General features: G+C 58.3%; 1 non-coding gene across 1 annotated transcript in view; it reads right to left on the bottom strand.

Annotated features, from left to right (window-relative positions):
* LOC148314424 (18S ribosomal RNA) overlaps positions 1-119 on the bottom strand; it is a 1,933-nt gene extending 1,814 nt beyond the window's left edge. The window contains exon 1 of the ribosomal RNA XR_015841764.1: positions 1-119. This exon is cut by the window's left edge and continues 1,814 nt beyond it. This is a non-coding gene — a ribosomal RNA (18S ribosomal RNA).
* Positions 120-12,500: the final 12,381 nt, after the last annotated feature.

Genomic DNA, 12,500 nt, shown 5'->3' with positions numbered 1-12,500 from the left:
GAACCATAACTGATTTAATGAGCCATTCGCAGTTTCACTGTATCGGAACCGTGTGTACTTAGACTTGCATGGCTTAATCTTTGAGACAAGCATATGCTACTGGCAGGATCAACCAGGTAGCCCTCGCGTCCGGCGGTCTGTGTTTCTTGCATTGGAACCGGAGCTGAGCGGGGAGCCGGGCGCGGGGACCGGGCGGCGCCCGCGGGAGACGGCCTCCCGCGGGGTTACCCCCGGCGGCACCCCAGCCTCCCTCGTTTCTTTCATATTTATTTCGGACGTGGGCTACCGAAATTTCCGTTACGATTCAGCCCCCGTGCGCGGTGAGGAAGTCGGCTGGGCCTCGGTATGTACTCGGTCCGTAGAGGCCGCGTTACCGCGTGGCGGTCAGTCGCGGGAGGGAGCCGGAGCCGCCCGCACGCCCGCGACCGCAACACGCACTCGGAGGCGGCGTCTTCTGACAGACGCCGGTAGGGTTTGAGAAACATGCTTTTTCGGAAAGGACCGCTCGGCTGATGCGGGCCTGGGCTCCCGCGCCCCTCTCGTGGCGGGGCGGCGCGGGGTACCCGCGAGCGCGGCGGAACTCCCGTGTAGGACATCTCTGGGCCCGTGTGGCCAACGGGCACGCGACAGGGTCGTCTCGGTCTCGCGACGAAAGCGGTTTCGCGCTGGTTGGTGCGCTAGAGGTCGATCCGCAGGCCGAAGGAACCGTCCACCCGAACACCCCGGCGCGAGGCCGGGGCCGGCAGGGGCCCTCCGATGGCGGGTCATGCTTGCCAATCGGTCAGTGGTTGGTGTGGTGCAGTATATGTCAGGGTGTGGGTGCGAGATGGGCCGGGAGGACCGCTCCTCCAGCGTCGGACCCGAGTCATAGGAAGTGCCGTTTTGTCACAACCCCAGGGGTGGGGGGGTAACGGTAGGGAAGTGCCGGCCAACGCGCAGAGGTCGACCCGCAGGCCGAAGGAACCGTCCACCCGAACACCCCGGCGCGAGGCCGGGGCCGGCAGGGGCCCTCCGATGGCGGGTCATGATTGCCAATCGGTCAGTGGTTATGTGTGCTGCGGTGATGCGGTGCCGGCCAACGCTCAGAGGTCGACCCGCAGGCCGAAGGAACCGTCCACCCGAACACCCCGGCGCGAGGCCGGGGCCGGCAGGGGCCCTCCGATGGCGGGTCATGATTGCCAATCGGTCAGTGGTTATGTGTGTGCTGCGGTGCCGGCCAACGCTCAGAGGTCGACCCGCAGGCCGAAGGAACCGTCCACCCGAACACCCCGGCGCGAGGCCGGGGCCGGCAGGGGCCCTCCGATGGCGGGTCATGATTGCCAATCGGTCAGTGGTTGTGTGTGCTGCGGTGCCGGCCAACGCTCAGAGGTCGACCCGCAGGCCGAAGGAACCGTCCACTCCGAACACCCCGGCGCGAGGCCGGGGCCGGCAGGGGCCCTCCGATGGCGGGTCATGATTGCCAATCGGTCAGTGGTTGTGTGTGTTGCGGTGGGGCCGGGAGGACCGCTCCTCCTGCGTCGGACCCGGGTCATGGGAAGTGCCGTGTGGCGGTGGTGGGGCCGGGAGGACCGCTCCTCCTGCGTCGGACCCGAGTCATGGGAAGTGCCGTGTGGCGGGGCCGGGAGGACCGCTCCTCCTGCGTCGGACCCGAGTCATAGGAAGTGCCGTGTGGCGGGGCCGGGAGGACCGCTCCTCCTGCGTCGGACCCGAGTCATAGGAAGTGCCGTGTGGCGGGGCCGGGAGGACCGCTCCTCCTGCGTCGGACCCGAGTCATAGGAAGTGCCGTGTGGCGGGGCCGGGAGGACCGCTCCTCCTGCGTCGGACCCGAGTCATAGGAAGTGCCGTGTTGCGCTGGTGGGGCCGTGCCCGCCAACAGCCTTCAGTGGTCGGATACCACGTTTGCAAGCTCCCCGCTGGAATGGGGACTTAGAAGAAATGAGGGGAAAATTCCCCCGGAGCTCCGTGCCTGAGGGCGGGCTGTGAGCCGCGCCGCGTCCGCCAACAGCCTTCCATGGTCGGACACCATTGTTCGCAAGTTGCCCGCTGGAATGGGCACATAGAAGAAATTTCGAGGATAACATCCACCAGAGCGCCAGGGCGGCCGTTATTGCAGTATGCGTCCGCCTGGCAGCTCTCTTCCGCGGGAACCATTGGGCAATTTCTTTCACGGAGGTGGACATAGAAGAATTTTTGTTTCTAAAAACGTGGTTCCTAAAAATGTGCCCCAGGTGTTTTGGAAAACCCGGGTAAACCTGGGAAGTAGGCAAATGACCCTCTGACTAGGGGTAAAAACGTTTGCCTACTGCAGCGCCCCTAATGCAATTCGGCGGAACTGCAACGCCCCTGGTCGCCTAAACGCTACCCCTGGTCGCCTAAACCTCACCCCTGGTCGCCTAAACCTCACCCCTGGTCGCCTAAAAGTCACCCCTGGTCGCCTAAATTGTCAACCCCTGGTCACCTAAATTGTCAACCCCTGGTCGCCTAAAGGGGACTTAGAAGAAATGAGGGGGCAAATTCCCCCGGAGCTCCGTGCCTGAGGGCGGGCTGTGAGCCGCGCCGCGTCCGCCAACAGCCTTCAGTGGTCGGATACAATGTATGAAAGTTCCCCGCTGGAAAGGGGACTTAGAAGAAATGAGGCAAATTTCCCCGGAGCTCCGTGCCTGAGGGCGGGCTGTGAGCCGCGCCGCGCCCGCCAACAGCCTTCAGTGGTCGGATACAATGTTTGAAAGTTCCCCGCTGGAAAGGGGACTTAGAAGAAATGAGGCAAATTTCCCCGGAGCTCCGTGCCTGAGGGCGGGCTGTGAGCCGCGCCGCGCCCGCCAACAGCCTTCAGTGGTCGGATACAATGTTTGAAAGGTCCCCGCTGGAAAGGGGACTTAGAAGAAATGAGCCAAATTTCCCCGGAGCTCCGTGCCTGAGGGCGGGCTGTGAGCCGCGCCGCGTCCGCCAACAGCCTTCAGTGGTCGGATACAATGTTTCAAAGTTCCCCGCTGGAAAGGGGACTTAGAAGAAATTTGTAAAAATTCACCCGGAGCTCCGTGCCTGAGGGCCGGCTATGAGCCGCGCCGTGCCCGCCAACAGCCTTCCACGGTCGGATACAATGTTTCAAAGTTCCCCGCTGGAAAGGGGACTTAGAAGGAATTTGTCAAATTCACCCGGAGCTCCGTGCCTGAGGGCCGGCTATGAGCCGCGCCGTGCCCGCCAACAGCCTTCCACGGTCGGATACAATGTTTCAAAGTTCCCCGCTGGAAAGGGGACTTAGAAGGAATTTGTCAAATTCACCCGGAGCTCCGTGCCTGAGGGCCGGCTATGAGCCGCGCCGTGCCCGCCAACAGCCTTCCACGGTCGGATACAATGTTTGAAAGTTCCCCGCTGGAAAGGGGACTTAGAAGAAATGAGGGGGAAATTCCCCCGGAGCTCCGTGCCTGAGGGCGGGCTGTGAGCCGCGCCGCGTCCGCCAACAGCCTTCCACGGTCGGATACAATGTTTCAAAGTTCCCCGCTGGAAAGGGGACTTAGAAGAAATTTGTAAAATTCACCCGGAGCTCCGTGCCCGAGGGCCGGCTATGAGCCGCGCCGCGCCCGCCAACAGCCTTCCTTTGGTCGGATACAATGTTTCAAAGTTCCCCGCTGGAAAGGGGACTTAGAAGAAATTTGTAAAATTCACCCGGAGCTCCGTGCCCGAGGGCCGGCTATGAGCCCCGCCGTGCCCGCCAACAGCCTTCCACGGTCGGATACAATGTTTCAAAGTTCCCCGCTGGAAAGGGGACTTAGAAGAAATTTGTAAAAATTCACCCGGAGCTCCGTGCCCGAGGGCCGGCTATGAGCCCCGCCGTGCCCGCCAACAGCCTTCCACGGTCGGATACAATGTTTCAAAGTTCCCCGCTGGAAAGGGGACTTAGAAGAAATTTGTAAAAATTCACCCGGAGCTCCGTGCCCGAGGGCCGGCTATGAGCCGCGCCGCGCCCGCCAACAGCCTTCCACGGTCGGATACAATGTTTCAAAGTTCCCCGCTGGAAAGGGGACTTAGAAGAAATTTGTGAAAATTCACCCGGAGCTCCGTGCCCGAGGGCCGGCTATGAGCCGCGCCGTGCCCGCCAACAGCCTTCCACGGTCGGATACAATGTTTCAAAGTTCCCCGCTGGAAAGGGGACTTAGAAGAAATTTGTAAAAATTCATCCGGAGCTCCGTGCCCGAGGGCCGGCTATGAGCCGCGCCGTGCCCGCCAACAGCCTTCCACGGTCGGATACAATGTTTCAAAGTTCCCCGCTGGAAAGGGGACTTAGAAGAAATTTGTGAAAATTCACCCGGAGCTCCGTGCCCGAGGGCCGGCTATGAGCCGCGCCGTGCCCGCCAACAGCCTTCCACGGTCGGATACAATGTTTCAAAGTTCCCCGCTGGAAAGGGGACTTAGAAGAAATTTGTAAAAATTCACCCGGAGCTCCGTGCCCGAGGGCCGGCTATGAGCCGCGCCGTGCCCGCCAACAGCCTTCCACGGTCGGATACAATGTTTCAAAGTTCCCCGCTGGAAAGGGGACTTAGAAGAAATTTGTGAAAATTCACCCGGAGCTCCGTGCCCGAGGGCCGGCTATGAGCCGCGCCGTGCCCGCCAACAGCCTTCCACGGTCGGATACAATGTTTCAAAGTTCCCCGCTGGAAAGGGGACTTAGAAGAAATTTGTGAAAATTCACCCGGAGCTCCGTGCCTGAGGGCCGGCTATGAGCCGCGCCGCGCCCGCCAACAGCCTTCAGTGGTCGGATACAATGTTTGAAAGTTCCCCGCTGGAAAGGGGACTTAGAAGAATTGAGTAAAATTCACCCGGAGCTCCGTGCCCGAGGGCCGGCTATGAGCCGCGCCGCGCCCGCCAACAGCCTTCCTTTGGTCGGATACAATGTTTCAAAGTTCCCCGCTGGAAAGGGGACTTAGAAGAAATTTGTGAAAATTCACCCGGAGCTCCGTGCCTGAGGGCCGGCTATGAGCCGCGCCGTGCCCGCCAACAGCCTTCCACGGTCGGATACAATGTTTCAAAGTTCCCCGCTGGAAAGGGGACTTAGAAGAAATTTGTGAAAATTCACCCGGAGCTCCGTGCCCGAGGGCCGGCTATGAGCCGCGCCGTGCCCGCCAACAGCCTTCCACGGTCGGATACAATGTTTCAAAGTTCCCCGCTGGAAAGGGGACTTAGAAGAAATTTGTAAAAATTCACCCGGAGCTCCGTGCCCGAGGGCCGGCTATGAGCCGCGCCGTGCCCGCCAACAGCCTTCCACGGTCGGATACAATGTTTCAAAGTTCCCCGCTGGAAAGGGGACTTAGAAGAAATTTGTAAAATTCACCCGGAGCTCCGTGCCCGAGGGCCGGCTATGAGCCGCGCCGTGCCCGCCAACAGCCTTCCACGGTCGGATACAATGTTTCAAAGTTCCCCGCTGGAAAGGGGACTTAGAAGAAATTTGTGAAAATTCACCCGGAGCTCCGTGCCTGAGGGCCGGCTATGAGCCGCGCCGTGCCCGCCAACAGCCTTCCACGGTCGGATACAATGTTTCAAAGTTCCCCGCTGGAAAGGGGACTTAGAAGAAATTAGGCAACTTTCCCCGGAGCTCCATGCCTGAGTGCGGGCTGTTTGCCGCGCCGTGCCCGCCAACAGCCTTCAGTGGTCGGATACAATGTTTCAAAGTTCCCCGCTGGAAAGGGGACTTAGAAGAAATTATGAATATTTTTGTTTCTAAAAACGTGATCCCTGAAAATGTGCCCCAGGTGTTTTGGAAAACCCGGGTAAACCTGGGAAGTAGGCAAATGACCCTCTGACTAGGGGGGAAGAACGTTTGCCTACTGCAGCGCCCCTAATGCAATTCGGCGGAACTGCAACGCCCCTGGTCGCCTAAACGCTACCCCTGGTCGCCTAAAAGCTACCCCTGGTCGCCTAAAAGCTACCCCTGGTCGCCTAAACGCTACCCCTGGTCGCCTAAACGCTACCCCTGGTCGCCTAAACGCTACCCCTGGTCACCTAAACGCTACCCCTGGTCGCCTAAACGCTTCCCCTGGTCACCTAAACGCTACCCCTGGTCGCCTAAACGCTACCCCTGGTCGCCTAACTGACCCCTCGTGTGTGGGGATCAACGTTTGCCTACTAGGGCGTCCTCCGGCGGCCTCTCGGCAGTACTGCAGGCCCATTTTAGCCGAGCCCATTGAAATGAATGGGGGAATTTTATACGTTTTTGCCTTTTTTTTCCCCCCCTCGTTCTTTTTGTATTTATTCATTTATTTCAACTTTTACCGACTCAACCGCCCTCCGGCGTGCCCTCGGCGGTCCCGCAAGCCCAATTCGGCCGAGCCCATTGAAATGAATGGGGGAATTTTATACGTTTTTGCCTTTTTTCCCCCCCCCTCGTTCTTTTTGTATTTATTCATTTATTTCAACTTTTACCGACTCAACCGCCCTCCGGCGTGCCCTCGGCGGTCCCGCAAGCCCAATTCGGCCGAGCCCATTGAAATGAATGGGGGAATTTTATACGTTTTTGCCTTTTTTTTCCCCCCCTCGTTCTTTTTGTATTTATTCATTTATTTCAACTTTTACCGACTCAACCGCCCTCCGGCGTGCCCTCGGCGGTCCCGCAAGCCCAATTCGGCCGAGCCCATTGAAATGAATGGGGGAATTTTATACGTTTTTGCCTTTTTTTCCCCCCTCGTTCTTTTTGTATTTATTCATTTATTTCAACTTTTACCGACTCAACCGCCCTCCGGCGTGCCCTCGGCGGTCCCGCAAGCCCAATTCGGCCGAGCCCATTGAAATGAATGGGGGGATTTTATACGTTTTTGCCTTTTTTCCCCCCCTCGTTCTTTTTGTATTTATTCATTTATTTCAACTTTTACCGACTCAACCGCCCTCCGGCGTGCCCCCGGCGGTCCCGCAAGCCCAATTCGGCCGAACCCATTGAAATGAATGGGGGAATTTTATACGTTTTTGCCTTTTTTTTCCCCCCCTCGTTCTTTTTGTATTTATTCATTTATTTCAACTTTTACCGACTCAACCGCCCTCCGGCGTGCCCCCGGCGGTCCCGCAAGCCCAATTCGGCCGAACCCATTGAAATGAATGGGGGAATTTTATACGTTTTTGCCTTTTTTTTCCCCCCCTCGTTCTTTTTGTATTTATTCATTTATTTCAACTTTTACCGACTCAACCGCCCTCCGGCGTGCCCTCGGCGGTCCCGCAAGCCCAATTCGGCCGAGCCCATTGAAATGAATGGGGGGATTTTATACGTTTTTGCCTTTTTTCCCCCCCTCGTTCTTTTTGTATTTATTCATTTATTTCAACTTTTACCGACTCAACCGCCCTCCGGCGTGCCCTCGGCGGTCCCGCAAGCCCAATTCGGCCGAGCCCATTGAAATGAATGGGGGAATTTTATACGTTTTTGCCTTTTTTCCCCCCCCCCTCGTTCTTTTTGTATTTATTCATTTATTTCAACTTTTACCGACTCAACCGCCCTCCGGCGTGCCCTCGGCGGTCCCGCAAGCCCAATTCGGCCGAGCCCATTGAAATGAATGGGGGGATTTTATACGTTTTTGCCTTTTTTCCCCCCCTCGTTCTTTTTGTATTTATTCATTTATTTCAACTTTTACCGACTCAACCGCCCTCCGGCGTGCCCCCGGCGGTCCCGCAAGCCCAATTCGGCCGAACCCATTGAAATGAATGGGGGAATTTTATACGTTTTTGCCTTTTTTTTCCCCCCCTCGTTCTTTTTGTATTTATTCATTTATTTCAACTTTTACCGACTCAACCGCCCTCCGGCGTGCCCTCGGCGGTCCCGCAAGCCCAATTCGGCCGAGCCCATTGAAATGAATGGGGGGATTTTATACGTTTTTGCCTTTTTTCCCCCCCTCGTTCTTTTTGTATTTATTCATTTATTTCAACTTTTACCGACTCAACCGCCCTCCGGCGTGCCCTCGGCGGTCCCGCAAGCCCAATTCGGCCGAGCCCATTGAAATGAATGGGGGAATTTTATACGTTTTTGCCTTTTTTTTCCCCCCCCTCGTTCTTTTTGTATTTATTCATTTATTTCAACTTTTACCGACTCAACCGCCCTCCGGCGTGCCCTCGGCGGTCCCGCAAGCCCAATTCGGCCGAGCCCATTGAAATGAATGGGGGGATTTTATACGTTTTTGCCTTTTTTCCCCCCCTCGTTCTTTTTGTATTTATTCATTTATTTCAACTTTTACCGACTCAACCGCCCTCCGGCGTGCCCTCGGCGGTCCCGCAAGCCCAATTCGGCCGAGCCCATTGAAATGAATGGGGGAATTTTATACGTTTTTGCCTTTTTTCCCCCCCCCTCGTTCTTTTTGTATTTATTCATTTATTTCAACTTTTACCGACTCAACCGCCCTCCGGCGTGCCCTCGGCGGTCCCGCAAGCCCAATTCGGCCGAGCCCATTGAAATGAATGGGGGGATTTTATACGTTTTTGCCTTTTTTCCCCCCCTCGTTCTTTTTGTATTTATTCATTTATTTCAACTTTTACCGACTCAACCGCCCTCCGGCGTGCCCTCGGCGGTCCCGCAAGCCCAATTCGGCCGAACCCATTGAAATGAATGGGGGAATTTTATACGTTTTTGCCTTTTTTTTCCCCCCCTCGTTCTTTTTGTATTTATTCATTTATTTCAACTTTTACCGACTCAACCGCCCTCCGGCGTGCCCTCGGCGGTCCCGCAAGCCCAATTCGGCCGAGCCCATTGAAATGAATGGGGGGATTTTATACGTTTTTGCCTTTTTTCCCCCCCTCGTTCTTTTTGTATTTATTCATTTATTTCAACTTTTACCGACTCAACCGCCCTCCGGCGTGCCCTCGGCGGTCCCGCAAGCCCAATTCGGCCGAGCCCATTGAAATGAATGGGGGAATTTTATACGTTTTTGCCTTTTTTCCCCCCCCCCTCGTTCTTTTTGTATTTATTCATTTATTTCAACTTTTACCGACTCAACCGCCCTCCGGCGTGCCCTCGGCGGTCCCGCAAGCCCAATTCGGCCGAGCCCATTGAAATGAATGGGGGAATTTTATACGTTTTTGCCTTTTTTTTCCCCCCCCTCGTCCTTTTTGTATTTTCATTTATTTCAACTTTTACCGACTCAACCGCCCTCCGGCGTGCCCTCGGCGGTCCCGCAAGCCCAATTCGGCCGAGCCCATTGAAATGAATGGGGGAATTTTATACGTTTTTGCCTTTTTTCCCCCCCCCCTCGTTCTTTTTGTATTTATTCATTTATTTCAACTTTTACCGACTCAACCGCCCTCCGGCGTGCCCTCGGCGGTCCCGCAAGCCCAATTCGGCCGAGCCCATTGAAATGAATGGGGGAATTTTATACGTTTTTGCCTTTTTTTCCCCCCCCTCGTCCTTTTTGTATTTATTCATTTATTTCAACTTTTACCGACTCAACCGCCCTCCGGCGTGCCCTCGGCGGTCCCGCAAGCCCAATTCGGCCGAGCCCATTGAAATGAATGGGGGAATTTTATACGTTTTTGCCTTTTTTTTTCCCCCCTCGTCCTTTTTGTATTTATTTACTTATTTCAACCTTTACCGACTTAGGGGCCGCTTTGCACCGCCTGTGCCCGGGGAAGGTGCTCCTATTCGGGCCAAGTGTGACACACGCCCGCCCTCCTCCTCCGGAGCTTCCATTAGGGTAGACTTAGGGGCCGCTTGGCACCGCCTGTGCCCGGGGAAGGTGCTCATATTCGGCTTCACTGTCAGGCAGCATGCACTCCTCCTCCGGAGCTTCCATTTGGGCAAACTTAGGGGCCGCTTGGCACCGCCCGTGCCCGGGGAAGGTGCTCCTATTCGGGCCAAGTGTGACACACGCCCGCACTCCTCCTCCGGAGCTTCCATTTGGGCAAACTTAGGGGCCGCTTGGCACCGCCTGTGCCCGGGGAAGGTGCTCATATTCGGCTTCACTGTCACACAGCATGCACTCCTCCTCCGGAGCTTCCATAAGGGCAAACTTAGGGGCCGCTTGGCACCGCCTGTGCCCGGGGAAGGTGCTCATATTCGGCTTCACTGTCACACAGCGTGCACTCCTCCTCCGGAGCTTCCATTTGGGCAAACTTAGGGGCCGCTTGGCACCGTCTGTGCCCGGGGAAGGTGCTCATATTCGGGCCAAGTGTGACACACGCCCGCACTCCTCCTCCGGAGCTTCCATGAGGGTAGACTTAGGGGCCGCTTGGCACCGCCTGTGCCCGGGGAAGGTGCTCATAGTCGGCTTCACTGTCAGGCAGCATGCACTCCTCCTCCTGGAGCTTCCATTTGGGCAAACTTAGGGGCCGCTTGGCACCGTCTGTGCCCGGGGAAGGTGCTCATATTCGGGCCAAGTGTGACACACGCCCGCACTCCTCCTCCGGAGCTTCCATTTGGGCAAACTTAGGGGCCGCTTGGCACCGCCTGTGCCCGGGGAAGGTGCTCATATTCGGGCCAAGTGTGACACACGCCCGCACTCCTCCTCCGGAGCTTCCATTTGGGCAAACTTAGGGGCCGCTTGGCACCGCCTGTGCCCGGGGAAGGTGCTCATATTCGGGCCAAGTGTGACACACGCCCGCACTCCTCCTCCGGAGCTTCCATAAGGGTAGACTTAGGGGCCGCTTGGCACCGTCTGTGCCCGGGGAAGGTGCTCCTATTCGGCTTCACTGTCACACAGCATGCACTCCTCCTCCGGAGCTTCCATAAGGGCAAACTTAGGGGCCGCTTGGCACCGTCTGTGCCCGGGGAAGGTGCTCCTATTCGGCTTCACTGTCAGGCAGCATGCACTCCTCCTCCGGAGCTTCCATAAGGGTAGACTTAGGGGCCGCTTGGCACGGCCTGTGCCCGGGGAAGGTCCTCATATTCGGGCCAAGTGTGACACACGCCCGCCCTCCTCCTCCGGAGTTTCCATGAGGGTAAACTTAGGGGCCGCTTGGCACCGCCTGTGCCCGGGGAAGGTGCTCCTATTCGGGCCAAGTGTGACACACGCCCGCACTCCTCCTCCGGAGCTTCCATTTGGGCAAACTTAGGGGCCGCTTGGCACCGCCTGTGCCCGGGGAAGGTGCTCCTCTCCGGGCTAAGTGTGACACACGCCCGCACTCCTCCTCCGGAGCTTCCATAAGGGCAAACTTAGGGGCCGCTTGGCACCGCCTGTGCCCGGGGAAGGTGCTCCTCTCCGGGCTAAGTGTGACACACGCCCGCCCTCCTCCTCCGGAGCTTCCATGAGGGTAGACTTAGGGGCCGCTTGGCACCTCCCGTGCCCGGGGAAGGTGCTCCTATTCGGGCTAAGTGTGACAGACGCCGGCCTATTACCCCCGGAGCGATGGAGCTGGGGGCGCTCGCTCCCCGCCCGTGCCCGGGGAAGGTGCTCCTCTCCGGGCTAAGTGTGGCAGACGCCGGCCTATTACCCCCGGAGCGATGGAGCTGGGGGGCGCTCGCTCCCCGCCCGTGCCCGGGGAAGGTGCTCCTCTCCGGCCTAAGTGTGGCAGACGCCGGCCTATTACCCCCGGAGCGATGGAGCTGGGGGGCGCTCGCTCCCGGCCCGTGCCCGGGGAAGGTGCTCCTCTCCGGGCTAAGTGTGGCAGACGCCGGCCTATTACCCCCGGAGCGATGGAGCTGGGGGTGGGCGCTCGCTCCCTGCCTGTGCCCGGGAAGGTGCTCCTCTCCAGCCCCAGGTCGCCTAACCCCCTTACCCCTGGTCACCTAAACCCCTTACCCCTGGTCGCCTAAACGTCTCACCCCTGGTCGCCTAAACCCCTTACCCCTGGTCACCTAAACCCCTTACCCCTGGTCGCCTAAGTGGCCCACCCCTGGTCACCTAAACGTCCCACCCCTGGTCACCTAAACGTCCCACCCCTGGTCGCCTAAACCCCTTACCCCTGGTCACCTAAACGGCCCACCCCTGGTCGCCTAAACCTGCCGCCCCTGGTCACCTAAGTGGCCCACCCCTGGTCGCCTAAGTGGCCCACCCCTGGTCGCCTAAGTGGCCCACCCCTGGTCGCCTAAGTGGCCCACCCCTGGTCGCCTAAGTGGCCCACCCCTGGTCACCTAAACGTCCAACCCCTGGTCGCACTTAGTGCAATTCGGCCCACCTCGCGTCCGGGAGGAGGCCATCCTCTTCGGCCTGACTTTCACGGACGCCGGCCTGTCTCCTCCGGAGCCTCCACGCGGTTGAACTTAGGGGCCACTCGGCCCACCTCGCGTCCGGGGGAAGGCCGTCCTCTTCGGCCTGACTTTCACGGACGCCGGCCTGTCTCCTCCGGAGCCTCCACGCGGTTGAACTTAGGGGCCACTCGGCCCACCTCGCGTCCGGGGGGAGGCCATCCTCTTCGGCCTGACTTTCACGGATGCCGGCCTGTCTCCTCCGGAGCCTCCACGCGGTTGAACTTAGGGGCCACTCGGCCCACCTCGCGTCCGGGGGAAGGCCGTCCTCTTCGGCCTGACTTTCACCAACGCCGGCCCCCAGTCTCCTGTTGGACTTAGTGCAAATTCTTACTCACGCCCTTACCCCTGGTCA

Source organism: Idiotropiscis lumnitzeri, unplaced genomic scaffold (assembly GCF_059441095.1).
Source record: "Idiotropiscis lumnitzeri isolate Australia: NSW breed Sydney's pygmy pipehorse unplaced genomic scaffold, RoL_Ilum_1.0 HiC_scaffold_298, whole genome shotgun sequence".
Taxonomy (NCBI): Eukaryota; Metazoa; Chordata; class Actinopteri; order Syngnathiformes; family Syngnathidae; genus Idiotropiscis; species Idiotropiscis lumnitzeri.
This window is presented reverse-complemented; position numbering and strand designations above follow the sequence as displayed.